This window comes from Colius striatus, chromosome 5, assembly GCF_028858725.1.
Source record: "Colius striatus isolate bColStr4 chromosome 5, bColStr4.1.hap1, whole genome shotgun sequence".
NCBI classification, from domain to species: Eukaryota; Metazoa; Chordata; class Aves; order Coliiformes; family Coliidae; genus Colius; species Colius striatus.
This window is the reverse complement of record NC_084763.1, coordinates 38,587,454-38,602,442: the sequence shown is the minus strand read 5'-3', so window position 1 is coordinate 38,602,442 and position 14,989 is coordinate 38,587,454.

Here is a 14,989-nt window from a genome sequence, read left to right as displayed (position 1 = left end):
AGCTCACATGTGGAACGTATTAGAGAATCAATACTCTCTTGGAATTACAGCTCTCTTCTTTAAATGCATAGATACGTTTCTTTTTTAAAGAATATACAACTGCCAGGAGCCAGAATGAATGTGCAATTATATCATTTTGGTTTAGGTGACTTGAGGCTGTTTTTTAACTCCTCTGGGACCTTAAAAACAAGTTTAGATCTGATAGGGACCACAACTCAGACACTAAAATTTACCATGGTAAGAAATTGGAAACATATAACCAAAGAACTGTTACTCTGCAAAACCACACAACCATTTCTAATCAGAAGCTAAAAAGACAAAGTGAAAATCAACATGTTCTTAAAAAAAAAAAAAAAAATCTAAGAAGATTTATTTGGCTTCAAAGCACTTTTAAGGGTGGCAGATTGAGCTTGTAGGAAATGGCATCGACTGTTATCAATGAAGCAAAGAAAATTGTTTATTAAATACATTGTTTTAGGATTAAGGATTTTTGAGCCAAACTAAAAAAAAAATGAGGCTGAATCTGTCAAAAGCAGTGATTAAGAGCAAAAATCCCCTACACATCCCTTTCATCAGCAGCGACTAGAAGTCATAACTAGACAAATACAGACAATCAAAGAGGATTTCTTCAGAAGACCTGTATCACTAATGTACTTGTGCTCACATGGAACAACAGACTTTTTGGTCATTCATCAACCACCAAGCATTTACAGAGTATGATTTAGGTTAGGAAAAAGGAAGTTAAGAAGATGTGACTGAAAAAATCTTTGTGATACAGGTGATTAAAGAATTTTGAAAATACAGAGTGACTAGTTGAAATTTCTGAAGCACAGCTGAACTCAGCCACCTCATTTGCTGCTGATTTCAAGTTAAGACATTGAAGTTAAATGTTACACTTAGAAATCATTTCAGTCTTAGTGTTGGATAGAAAAGTCTCCCTAGTAAGTGATTCTGAGAGGGAAACCACAGAACAAGCATCCTCAGAAGTAAGCTAAAGTAATACTGAATGGGATTACTGCTGGAATCTGGGAGAACAAACTTGGGTGTGTAAATATAAGCCAGTGTGGGGAAATCCTAACAATACACCACCTAGAGTATGTTGATGAAAGCAAATACAAGGCTACAGTCCAGATCTGTTAATTTCACATAAAGGATATGTAAGAAATTTCCATTTAAATTAAATTAATAATTGCAAATCCTACAACAGATTTTGATATCTCTGATCCTATAGTAAAAGTTAAAAAAAACACACAACCATGTATCAATACTTAGCATGAGATTAACCACCATAGGACTGAAATTACTAAAAGCTATGCTCTAGTCAGAGCCGTGTTCCTTTTTCAGTACTTACCCACAGCATTTCCAAAAAAAGATGGTTTGGACCAATCTGTATTTTTGTCAAAACTCATTTTAAGTGGGCATTTGCAAAATCAAATTTTAATAAATCTTATACACAGTTCAGGCAATGATAATATAAAACATCCAGAACCAGAATCTTCCAGGTAGTTCACGAAGGACTACTTAACCACACTTAATGGAATCACAGAATCTTAAGGGTTGGAAGGGACCTTGAAAAATCATCAAGTCCACCCCCTCTTCCAGAGCAGGACCACCTAGAGTGGGTCACACAGGAACTTGCCCAGGTGGGTTTTAATATCTTCAGAGAAGGAGACTCCACAAACCACCTGGGCAGCCCATTCCAGTGCTCCATCACCCTCACAGTGAAGATGTTTTCCCTTGTGTTTCTTTGGAACCTCTTACATTCCAGTTTGTACCCATTGCCCCTTGTCCTATCATTGAACATCAGAGTGAACAGCCTGGCTCCAATCTTCTGACATCTGCCCTTTACATATTTGTAAACATTAATGAGGTCATCCCTCAGTCTCCTTTTCTTCAAGCTGAAGAACCCCAGCTCCCTCAGCCTTTCATCAGACGGGAGATGTTCTACTCTGTCATCTTTGTAGCCCTGCACTGAACTGTCTCCAGCAGCTCTCTGTCCTTCTTCAACTGAGAGGCCCAGAACAGGACACAATATTCTAGATGTGGTCTCACAAGGGCAGAGCAGAGGGGGAGGAGAACTACTCTCAACATACATCACGTTCCATTTTTGTTCACGGAACAAGATGGCCTTTTCAGCTACAACAAGATCAGCAGCCTAAAAATATACAGCTTTATACTAACACATAGGCCAGATATGCAAAAACATAAAGATGTTATGGTTGGATACAGTGTATAGATAACACCTTCACTTAGGTTCTGCATGTGAACAAGACATCCCACTTGCCATTACAGTCAGTGGATATCTAGTGGTATGTATAGTTGATCAAGGCTGCAGGATATTCAAGTAACCAAAGGGAGATAGCTAATCTAAAGTAATCTAAAACTCTAGTGACAATGTTAACTAAATCTCCACTAACAGTAATGGGAGATTAAACATCTGGATCAGAAACACCTGCACTTAGATACTTGAATATAGGGATCAATCTTGCATCGAAACACTCCAAGGCTGCCAAAACTTTCCTTAATGTTAAACAGAATTTTCACACTCTGAAATCAATTTCCTATGTGACCCATAAAGGGCAGAACCGGATATCAGTAAAACCAATGGTCTGCATTAGCTATTTCAGATTTAAAAGTTTCCCTTCAGTCAGCTCGTCATATACAACAGGAAATGCTGATCTGAAAACTCTGAATATATAAGCATCTTCAAGTTCATCATCATCAGAGGTGCACTAGCCATGTCTACAGGAATGAATGCCCATTATTAACAAGAATGACTTACATTCCACAAAAAAAAATATTAAAAAAGGAATGAAAACACTATTTTATATGTAGCTCCAATATTTTTTTATCAGATGAACTGTTCACCTGGAATAAGAAAAAACGAGAAAGAAGCTGACAGCAACGCCTATGAAACAGGCGAGGAATGTCTCTTTTCTGTGATGTACAATGCCTTGCAAAAAGCTACTGCTACCACCTGTTCAGTTTCAACAAGAGAAAATACTTCTGCTCTCTGATGAACATTTATTTAACATTTATTTAACGTGTGCAGCAGGCTGGACTCTGCATTACTTAAATATTCTGAAAAAAAATCACCCATCAACATTTCTGTGAGAAAAATATTCCTGATTTGTGAAGGTAGAGAAATTCTACTGTGTCAAGACAAGTAGATCTCAGATGAGACAGTACTCAAGCCAATTTGAAGACTTACGTGCATCAGTCAATAAAACAATACAAAAAATAGTCAGTAATTAATATGATAAATCTATGAATGTTTAGTAAAACATTATACTGCCATATGGAAGCTACAGGAAGATTTACATGTTTGCAGCAATATAGTAGTTCTACCTTAGAGGTACATTTTCTTATGTACATGCTACCTGTACCTAAAATAAAACTGTATCTAAGAATTAAAAACATGCTTGCACATATTTTTATATATATATATATACACACTTATATACATACTCCTCTGAATGTTTTCATCAAACATACATAGATTTAAATTAAGGAACTTAGCATCTGAGATTTCTCATACTATACAAATATTTAGCAAGATCAAAATACTTACATCTCTTTCAAAATAAAACCCCTTTGCACTGATTTCTTGTGCTGATTTCAGCTAGCTTGTATCTTCAAAGTCTTCATTTTCTCACCTCCACCGTTCCATTCCAAGGAACATCTTACCTACCCAGAGAGCTCCCTTGCAGAAAGTTTTCTTTTGTATTAGGATGCCTGGGGGAGGGATGGAGGGAGGAGCTTGGTTGTTCTGACAGAAACAAATGAAATTTTGTGATCTCACTGGGAGCATTGTAAAAAAGGAAAAAGTGCAGGGGTAATACTTTTGAAGAATAATCACCTGAATGTTAATCAAGTATTTTCCTTCTGCTGAAACCATAGTAACAATTAATAAGAACAAAGAAGGGGTGTTTTTTATTCAACTGGAAATGCAGATGTAAAACTGTACGAAAGTAAAAGCTATTCTGTTTCACATTTCATACTGAGGTTTTAAACAGCTGAACTTTCCGGCATACATTAAATATTGGCACAAAATTTACCCTTCAATAAAAGCTTTCAGTTACGAATTAGAGTTACATATTACTGGCTTTCATTCCTTAATTTGTCTTTCAGAGCTACAAACACATTCAGTATCACATTATGCTACAACTTCCATTAAATTGTACCAATCTTGTTTACGCAAAATAAACTCACAAGATTTATCCTCATATCTGAAATTGCTTGTATTTGTTTAAAGAAAAGTTATGTCTAAAGCCTGCTAGCAACAGGTAATGAAAAGTAACAGATATACATGAATGGTAAGCCCTATTTCTAAGTACAGGTATTTCTCTTGCAGTTACATCAACAGAACACATTGCTGTTCATTTTTTTTTCTACTCTTTCTTGGGTAAATTCTAAATCTTTCCTATCAATAAGCAAGTTACTATAGGTTTTGCTAGAAGAATTCTACTGAAGCAACTACGCTGTTCTTAAAAGCCAGGCAGCCCTAATGCATGTAAACAGAAACACAATGTGATCAAACACTTTGCTTGATAGGTATCATCAGCAAAGGAAACAACTAAAGATTGTTTCAAAGAAATAAAGACATTAAGTGTTCTGTGAAGCATACAGCAAAAGCCATTTTAAGTTCCAGTGTAAGTTATTTTTCCAGAAAGCAATAGTATGTTCTCCAGACAAGTTCAATTAAGAGAGCAGAATTTAAAAGTCATCGTTCCGTAATGGCACTATACCTGCAACAGTCAAAAAGTAATCACATTTATAATGCTGTACCAGCTGGTATCACTAAATACAAAGAAGATCCTTACCTGGATGTATTGTTTCTTCTGTATCTTTTTCACTAATCTGTCCCTGTGAAAAACAGAGCACAGGGAGTGAAGATAAAACTCAAAGGAGCAATAAGAGTTACACTTCTTCTGCCCTTATATAATATCATGCTGTAATATCTACAATCAGAATAAGGGAAGGTGTGGAAAACAAGATTTTTATCTGTAGCTGTAAAAAGAAAGCCTTTGGGCTTACAGGTTAAGAGCAAAACTTTTAGACAAGTAACTTCTGTTGTTACTATGTAAAGTTTACTTTCTCCCCTAGGGAAGGCAGGTTCTTAACAGAGAAGCAGGGAGCAAAAAAATAGCTTCACAGTAAGAACTCTGTTTTCTTCCAAGTTTCATTCATTGTTCTACAGAATCATGAATAAAAGGGGGGAAAAAAAAAAAAAAAGGAGATGAAGTTTGACAACAAAAAGATAATGTTCATTACAGAAATGACTAACTCCGTTAATTTAGTCACCATGTTCTTGACACAGATTTGAGACTTCCATTAACTGCAAAGTATAGCACTCTTCTTTTTCCATTTTACTGCCAGAGCACAAGAGAAATCTTTTTTCTTGGTAGCATTAGTACCCCACCATTAGTCTAATGACTAAGAGTGCGCAGATGTCGAGAGCTGAAAAAACAGATTTCTGGCATAATTAAATGTATCTTGTGACTGTGCCATAACTCTAAACACTAGATGCTGCCTTAAACTACCTTTTGGATAAATTCAGTCATTAAAGATATAAAGAATTTGATAGTTCTTGCACATTGCATGACCCTCTTATCCTCAAATTCTATCCAGCCACCTTATCTACTAGCTTCTAGCTACTGAGAAATACTCTGTGGTATAATCCTAGAAATCTGTGTCTCCTATATTCAGTGGGATAACAGACACATAACGTGTTCCTCTGTCTTAGAAAAAGAAGGGTTTACACAAGGTTTCTCTTCCTATTTTTCCCATTTGTAAGACTGAAACCACTATTTAAGTTCCTAACAAATTCAGCACAATTTCCCTGCTTTTCCTATCTGATTGAGTCTTTACCTTAACACCTCACTGACTATGTGTGAGAAGTCTGAAATTCAGATCATTGAAAACCTAATACTTCTCACTACATCCCTCTTTAGGATAAAACTGTTTCTTTAAGATAATATATCTACAACTGGCTAAAATGGACAGACAGAAGATACCACAAGACAGAAGATATCACAAGACAGAAGATACAAGAGGGAATGGAACTTAAATTTCAAACAAATCACCCACCATCATCAACTCATGAATCTGTAAATCTAATTCTGAAATTTCTATGCTGACCTGTTCAATGGCTTTTTTTATATATTACTCACACAACACTCCAGCACAGAAATTTTGAGTAAAAAAGTGTTTTACAGAGATAAAACACTGTTATCAACAAGTCAATGGAAAAATCAACATCACTTTACTTACATGCTAAAAAAAATCCAGTAACTTCAACCACAACAGTTGGAAGAAAATTACCCGAGCCCGAGAAAGACATTTCGTATTTTCAAGAAATGGATCCTGCAAAACGAAATCATACGATACACAATGAGAACATGTCATCCACTGATGAAGAACTCCATGGAATTTGATATAAAGTCTCTTTTGACTGTTTTAATTTAGGTTAAGATTCTCACAGAGACAAATCACAACCGCTAATTACAGAGTTTATTGCACCATCTAGTTACAGTTCAGTGCCCATTAGTCAACATCAACCACAAGTGATTCTGAGACAAATACGGTGCTGCCAATGATCTCCCATTAGAATCAGCAAATGCAAACCACTATTCAACACAGAAAAGCCCACAGAAAACAGAACATTCAGTTGTGTGAACAACAGTAAATAGATGTGAATATAGACATCAAAATACTCTCTCCTGCTGGCAAAAACCCAGCCTCTGGAAGGCAAAGAATGGAAATCATGTAAGATGGTACATGAGTATGGTATATTTTTAGTTTCCTTAAAGCTAGCAACACCAGAGGAATAGAGAATGTCTTTCTTAGGCAAAATAAACACAAATTATAATAGCAAAAAGCTAAATTCACAGAAATCAGATGTTAATTTTGCCTCTCTAACACAGACAAGAAAAAAGTTTTCCAGGTCACTTTAGAATTAAAAATAAACAGCTCCTCCTCATTAATGCAAATGGTAAACCTGCAGAAGTGATTTCTATTGAGACAGAACTCAATAGAAAATCCTAGGTTTTCTACCTTAGAAATCTGATTTCCTCTTTAGTCCTTCAACCTGCACGCTGTCCTGGAGAAACAGCACTACATACAAATCTTCAGAGCATGAAGCAAATGGTTACCTTAATTCTGTTTGGAGCAGAGGCAATTACCAGTGATAATTCTGTCACTGATCAGTGCCTGGGAAAGTTCGACTGCTTTTGGTGCAGTGGCTCTTCAGCCGACCTTTTATGGGACAGCCATGGAACAGCAACATGGAATTCAGCAAGGCAAGGGCAAGGGCAAAGGCAAGGGCAAGGGCAAAGGCAAAGGCAAAGGCAAAGGCAAAGGCAAGGCAAGGCAAAGGCCAAGGCAAGGCCGGGCAAGGCAAGGCAAGGCCAGGCCAGGCCAGGCCAGGCAAGCAAAGGCAAGGCAAAGCAAAGGCAAGGCAAGGCAAGGCAAGGCAAGGGCGAAGGCAAGGGCGAAGGCAAGGGCGAAGGTGAAGGTGAAGGCGAAGGTGAAGGCGAAGGCAAAGGCAAGGCAAGGCGAAGACGAAAGCGAAGAAAGGCAAGGCAAAGGCGAAGGCAAGGCGAAGGCAAGGCAAGGCAAGGCAAAGGCAAGGCGAAGGCCAAGGCGAGGCAAAGGCAAGGCCAGGCCAGGCCAGGCCAGGTAAGGCAAGGCCAGGCCAGGGCAAGGCAAAGGCAAAGGCAAAGGCAAAGGCAAGGCAAAGGCAAGGCAAAAGCAAGGCAAAAGCAAGGCAAAGGCAAAGGCAAAGGCAAAGGCAAAGGCAAAGGCCAGGGCAAGGCAAAGGCAAATGCAAAGGCAAAGGCAAGGCAAGGCAAGGCGAAGGCCAAGGCGAGGCCAAGGCGAGGCCAGGCCAGGCCAGGCAAGGCCAGGCCAGGCCAGGCCAGGCCAGGGCAAGGCAAAGGCAAAGGCAAAGGCAAAGCAAAGGCAAAGGCAAAGGCAAAGCAAAGGCAAAGGCAAAGGCAAGGCAAGGCAAGGCAAAGGCAAGGCAAAGGCAAAGGCAAAGGCAAGGCAAAGGCAAAGGCAAAGGCAAAGGCAAAGGCAAGGCAAGGAAAGGCAAGGCAAGGCAAGGCAAGGCAAGGCAAGGCAAGGCAAGGCAAGGAAAGGAAAGGAAAGGCAAGGAAAGGAAAGGAAAGGCAAGGAAAGGCAAGGAAAGGCAAGGAAAGGAAAGGCAAGGCAAGGAAAGGCAAGGAAAGGCAAGGCAAGGCAAGGCAAGGCAAGGCAAGGCAAGGCAAGGAAAGGAAAGGAAAGGAAAGGAAAGGAAAGGAAAGGAAAGGAAAGGCAAGGAAAGGCAAGGAAAGGCAAGGAAAGGCAAGGCAAGGCAAGGAAAGGCAAGGCAAGGAAAGGCAAGGAAAGGCAAGGAAAGGCAAGGCAAGGCAAGGCAAGGCAAGGCAAGGCAAGGCAAGGAAAGGAAAGGCAAGGCAAGGCAAGGCAAGGCAAGGAAAGGCAAGGCAAGGCAAGGCAAGGCAAGGCAAGGCAAGGCAAGGCAAGGAAAGGAAAGGAAAGGAAAGGCAAGGAAAGGAAAGGAAAGGAAAGGAAAGGAAAGGCAAGGAAAGGAAAGGAAAGGAAAGGAAAGGAAAGGAAAGGAAAGGAAAGGAAAGGAAAGGAAAGGAAAGGAAAGGAAAGGAAAGGAAAGGAAAGGAAAGGAAAGGAAAGGAAAGGAAAGGAAAGGAAAGGAAAGGAAAGGAAAGGAAAGGAGAGGAAAGGCGAGGAGAGGCGAGGCAAAGGCAAAGGCAAGGCAGGGCAAAAGCAAGGCAGGGCAGGGCAAGGCAAGGCAAGGCAAGGCAAGGCAAGGCAAGGCAAGGCAAGGAAAGGAAAGGAAAGGAAAGGAAAGGAAAGGAAAGGAAAGGAAAGGAAAGGAAAGGAAAGGAAAGGAAAGGAAAGGAAAGGAAAGGAAAGGAAAGGAAAGGAAAGGAAAGGAAGACAATCTAATCAAAACTGTCTTGGTTACATCTTTCAGGTAAATGCTTTTGAAAGAAAAATGTATAGGATAAAACAGCAAATTCAGTGATGGTTTCCATCATATTCAATCATTCAAATCAGAAGCAGAGTCCTGACTTGCTCTCATCATAAGGACCTTCAGATGAATGAGAACTTTAATCATAGAACAGTTTGAACTGGAAGAGATTTTAAAGATCTTCTCATTCCAACTCCCCTGCCATGGGCAGGGACACCTTCCACTAGACCAGGTTGCTCCAAGCTCCATCCAACCTGCTCTTCAACAATTCCAGGGCTGGGGCAGCCACAAGCTCTCTGGGCAACCTGTTCCAGTGCCTCTGGTGCATGGCTCTTCAACAAACTAAAGCTGAAAGTTGAAAGTGTCAAATGTGAACTTAAGAAAAGGGCATATGCATTTAAGAGGATGAACAACTACGTACTGAAGCAACTTGTAAACACTTGTGGCCTTCTCAAATACTGAAAATCATCAGTATTTGATTGCATTAGACCTTTGTTTCTTAATTGCCACCTAGCTCTATGTACATACATGTACAATCTTATAAGTGACATTGAGATTTTCATATTACACTATTTCTTTTTAACCCATAGTTGGTGCAGTATATCAGTGATTAATCCTGATGCTTATAGCTCATAAATGAGATCTCTTCAAAGAATCACAGAATCACAGAATGGTAGAGTCTGAAAGTGACCTCTAGAGATCATCTGGTCGAACCCCCTTGCTCAAGCAGGTCCACCTAGATCAGGTTGCACAGGAACACGTCCAGGTGGGTTTTGAAAACCTCCCAAGAAGCAGACTTCACACCCTCCCTGTGCAGCCTGTGTCAAGGCTCCCTCATCTCAACACTGAAATAGTTTCTCCATAAGTGGAACTTTTTGTGTTGCAGCTTTGGTCCATTACTCCTTGTCCTATCATTGGACACTGCAGAAAAAAAGTGTTGCCCCATCCCCTTGACATCCATCTTTCAATTATGTTTTACATGTCTTAATCTCCTACATGTTTATGTAATGGAGGCAGTTCATTAATAAAATTTCGTACTCCTTGATATTCAAGCATTTGCAGCAGATACGCTTGCAATGAAAATTAGCTGCAGAGATTTCTGTTTACTACAGCTGCAACTTCAGAGAACTTGTGATCCTCCCTCCTGTCTGTAACCTAAACTGGCAGACAGGGAGAGAGGCATGCCCACAATTTGGGAATACTGTAACCTCTGATATCACATAAAGAGCTATCTCAATATAATGCACACACATTTATTATGATGCAAACTCAAGTGCATCCTTCATGGGTTGAATTAATTGTGCTGATGGCAAAAAGGTTCATGATTCTCCTTTATTTCAAGATGTAGATGAGGTTCCAGGAATGTCTCTTATAAAACAACATATCTCCAGAACAAAATTGTTATGAGGTAGCAGACAAAAAGAAAAGTAATGGGGAAATATGTCTTCTTTTTTATACTTGGAATGCAGGATAACTAGGTATTACAAATACAATAATCTAAAACAAATGCACCCACATAAAGTATTATATTCTATGAAATATCTAAAGGCATAAGTCTGTCAAAGAAAAAAAAATTATAGGCCCTTGCTGATAGGTATCTTTGAGATAAACCAAAGGTGTGCCCTGCAGAAATGTCTCTTAGAAAAGAATCTCACAGTGTAAAATACATGATATGTTTATCAATATGATAATTTATATGATTGCCATTTCCCTTCCTTCATGCTGCACAATGGAATAAGAAATGACACGGACATGAAATTTGGTATTTGGTAAATAGCTAATTGGCTTTACAGAATAACAGGAAATGGCTTTTACGGTAAGTACACATTAAATCCACTGTTACACAAAGTAGCTTTCTGCCTAATGACCTAATGTACACTGAATAAGTCTGAAAATCAGCTCAATACCTGAAGTTCAAGTTATTCCATCTGTTTCTTCTTAATGTTCTGAAAAAAAAAAAAAATCAAAAAACAGTATTATTACTTAGTAGGTCAAGAGAGGTTCTCCTCCCCCTCTACTATGCCCTTATGAGACCATATCTAGAATATTGTGTCCAGTTCAGGGCCCCTCAGTTCAAGGACAGGAAGCTACTGGAGAGAGTTCAGCACAGGGCCACAAAGATGATGAAGGGAGTGGAGCATCTCCCTTTTGATCAAAGAGCCGGGGCTCTTCAGCTTAGAGAAGAGGCTGAGGTATGACCTCATTAGTATGTAAATGGTGAGTGTCAGGAGGATGGAGCCAGGCTGTTCATACTGATGTCCAATGATAGGACAAGGGGGAACAAGTACAAGCTGGAATGTAAAAGGTTCCAAAGAAATACAAGGAAAAACTTCTTCACTGTTCAGCTGAGGGAGCACTGGAACAGGCTGCCCAGGTGGATTGTGGACTCTCCTTCTCTGGGGAGATTCAAAACCCACCTGGACCAGTTCCTGTGTGACCTACTCTAGGTGGACCTGCTTGGCAGGGGGGTTGCCAGGTTTCAAGGTGTCTTTCAATCCTTAAGATTCTGTGAGTCTGTGATTTTCTATTTCTCAAAAGTTAGATGGTAAGAGCACACAAAATATTGCCACTACCATCTCTGAAAGATTTCCAGCACTTCTGATGCAATCTCGGTAACACAGTTACCAAGCTCATTGCAAGGCTCCAAACACAACCATGAAAAGACAAATGCAAGAGCACTAGCAAAGGTTGAGCCATTTGTTTTCAAACCTATTTCTTACTGTAGCTCCCTGTAAGATTAAAGTCTCAACTTCGACATGTCAAGAATGTAACTGGTAAAAATTACATAACACCAATCAGCTTTACAAATTAAAAACCAACCAACCAACCATATATGACAGTGAACTAGAATACAGTATTTAGCAGTTAGATTAACACAGGAAAGGAAATTGAAAACAAAGCTAACACTGAAACAATTTATCTCCTTTCTCCAAAGCTTCCTGGATTTCCACTCAGTCTGTTCCTCTTCTCTAGCTAGCTAGGGTATCTGATACATCAAAATGAATGGAAAATTTACTTTCTTCCTTTGCTTCCTGTTTCCATCCCAATGGATCTGTATCTCCTACTTACAATAGCTGGCAATCCTTAAAAATGTACGTGCAGTCACTGTTTTGCTACTGTATCTGCAGAGCCCTCTGCTCATACCTGGCCCAGCTGCAATCCACGCTCAGACATGCCAATTGCCTTAGTGACTCGAGGAATTCTCTGTGCCAGTGGAGAACTGATGCCTCATTCAGCAGTGAAAAGCAGAGCGACTGGAAACTAATTTGCAGTGGTTTTCATTAGATTTTTGTAACTATTGTCTCATTGTACATACTTCAAGAAAAATAATGCAGAAAGCCAAGGGATCTGTCTGATTGTCATCTGAAAACACAGCTTCGTTCCAGATGATATTCTGCAATTTCAGCAGAATCCATCAGCAAAAGGTGCAGTTACAGACACTGAACTTCAGAGAACCAGGGCAAAAACTGTGCTTATTGCACACTGAATGTATTTCTTGTGTTTTTTTCCAGTAGATTTTGGTCTAAAATAGTGGGTTGTATTACTTGAACATCGTGCTTATGCAGACAGGTAGAATATGATATCCCAGAAAAATTTAGTTACATAATAAAATTAAATAGGATTTAAGATCACCAAGTTTCACATCCCATAATACACAGACTAAACACAGTCTTTTCAGTTGCATCTGAGTCATGCCTGTAAATTATATATAGGCTACAATACTTTTGGTTTCAAGCTATGTAGAGACTTCCATGTCCTTTGAGAATTCTTTTCACTGATTTGCCAGTTTTAAGTGCATGTCTTCTTCATATCTTGAACTTCTATACCTTTTCTTCCAACTAGAGAACTTATTACAGCTTTTCCTGGAGGATTAAAGAAGTCTTTGCTTCTGAAGAACATTTTGTACTTGTAAAACTACTTTTTAAAAAATGGGGTTGGAAATGGCATCCTAAAGACAACTACTTCATGTTTTAACCTAAATCAGCATCAATTCTACTGATGTTATTCCTGAAGGTATTTGTTTAGTCTCCAGTTACATCAGATGGTGATTCCAAAGCTGCCATATGCAACGAAGCGTTCTAGTGCTTCTCTGCTCTTACTGTCAGTAAAGGTTTTTCTTGTGCTTCATCTGAATTTTCTGAACTGCAATCTCAGCCTATTACCTCTTGCTTCACTCATCACACACATTTATTTTTGATTATTTGAAAACTACTATCACACATCCTTTCATCTTCTCTTCTGTAGACAAAATCCATCTGAACTTTACATCATAATTCATACTTCTCAGGCTCTAAATCATCCTTACAGTATATTTCCTTTCCACGTTTTCTTTGAATGCTGTGACTGTCACACTTCACAAAGAAGGAATGGAGGAGCTGAGAGAAGAAGCTGGGACATTCAATAGCATTCTTGAACCTACCATTATTAAGGAAATATCATCTTTATATGCTTACCTATTAAAATGATTATTCACCTAACACTTACATTGTAGGCATTTCCATCCTTACTTCGCTCCTTATCTCAACATGCTGGCTTCACTCCTGAGACCTGTTCTGTTTTCCACTACTTCCTTTTTTGGCTCTACAGCCGTTTGCCCATTCTAATGTTCTCAAAAATTCACAATTTAGCCAAAAATGATCAGATTTTCACGGAAATTAAAAAATAATCCCTTGATCATACATACATCATGTTCCTTCTCTTCAAAAACAAAAAGCAAATAGCAAACACTATAAACTAGATCATCTTATCACTTTCCTAAAATGACACAAACACAACGGATGGCTTTACCATGTCTTCCCTACAATAGCTTTTGCAAAATATTTTTAGTTCATGCCTGATAAACACACACACAGAAACCACAAAATTATCAATATTATAATACTCATAGTTTTAGTAGCCTAAACTAAATATGATCTTTGTTGGACTAGGCAATCTCCAGAGATCACTTCCAACTGCAATAATTCTCTGATACTGAGAGATCACTGTACTTTTTTTCTCCTTAAAGTAATGAATTGTTGATCTAAAAGGCTGAAGAATTACTGCATTATATATATTAATAGCAGCAACTATGCACAATACATTTTTAATGCATGAAAAGAGAGGAAAAGTAATTTTTCCATTGCATACTACTGTAAAAAGCTAAGGTTCTCTGTCCATGAGTAAATTAAATGTTAAATCAAATGTACAAAAGATGATGACTGCCCTTGAAGATGCACTATTAACTTTACTAAACTAATAATCCACTTGTGATTATGGATAATTAAATTATGATTAGGGTTTATGAATGAAATTATTGTTTCATTTTATCAAAGAATAACAAAAATAACATCAGAATTTCAACACTTTAAGAGAAAAGAAGAAATTCCTTTAAAGTATGCATGAAAATTATCATGTTATGAAAAGAAGTTGTCAGCCTCTTAATGGACTAATGCATGATGAAATGTAGTAAGGCACTTTGCTCAGTATTTGCTTACAGAGAAAACTTCATGCTCCCTCATTTTCCATCAGTCCAGGAACCAATAATATTACATACTTTATCCATGACAGCATCTGAAACACTTGACAATTACCAGTAGCCTGGAGCCAGTACACAAATAAACTCTGAACAACAACAACAACAACAACAAAGCCTTATCTTGGAAAAAAAACCCCATTTAACAATAAATGCATTTCACTTTTATCTTAGGAGATGCTTTAAATCATATGCTTCCCATTGATGTAACATGATAAAATAGTAGAAATGCTACAGTTAAGGAAGGACTTTGGTCAACGCAGGTCTCATTTAAGAATAATATTCTTCACTTCCAGTTGTGATGAGGACACTGTGCATTCAGCAGTGCTAGGAAATATGACCTACCTATCAAACTAAGGAATGTTTAAAGTAGTAGACATAAATGGCCATTATACCTTCTACTTATTGTTGCAACCAGTATTGAACAAGAATGTGGATTCTTGAATGTATCTTTTTTTGCCTTATCCCTTTACACATCTTCAGTT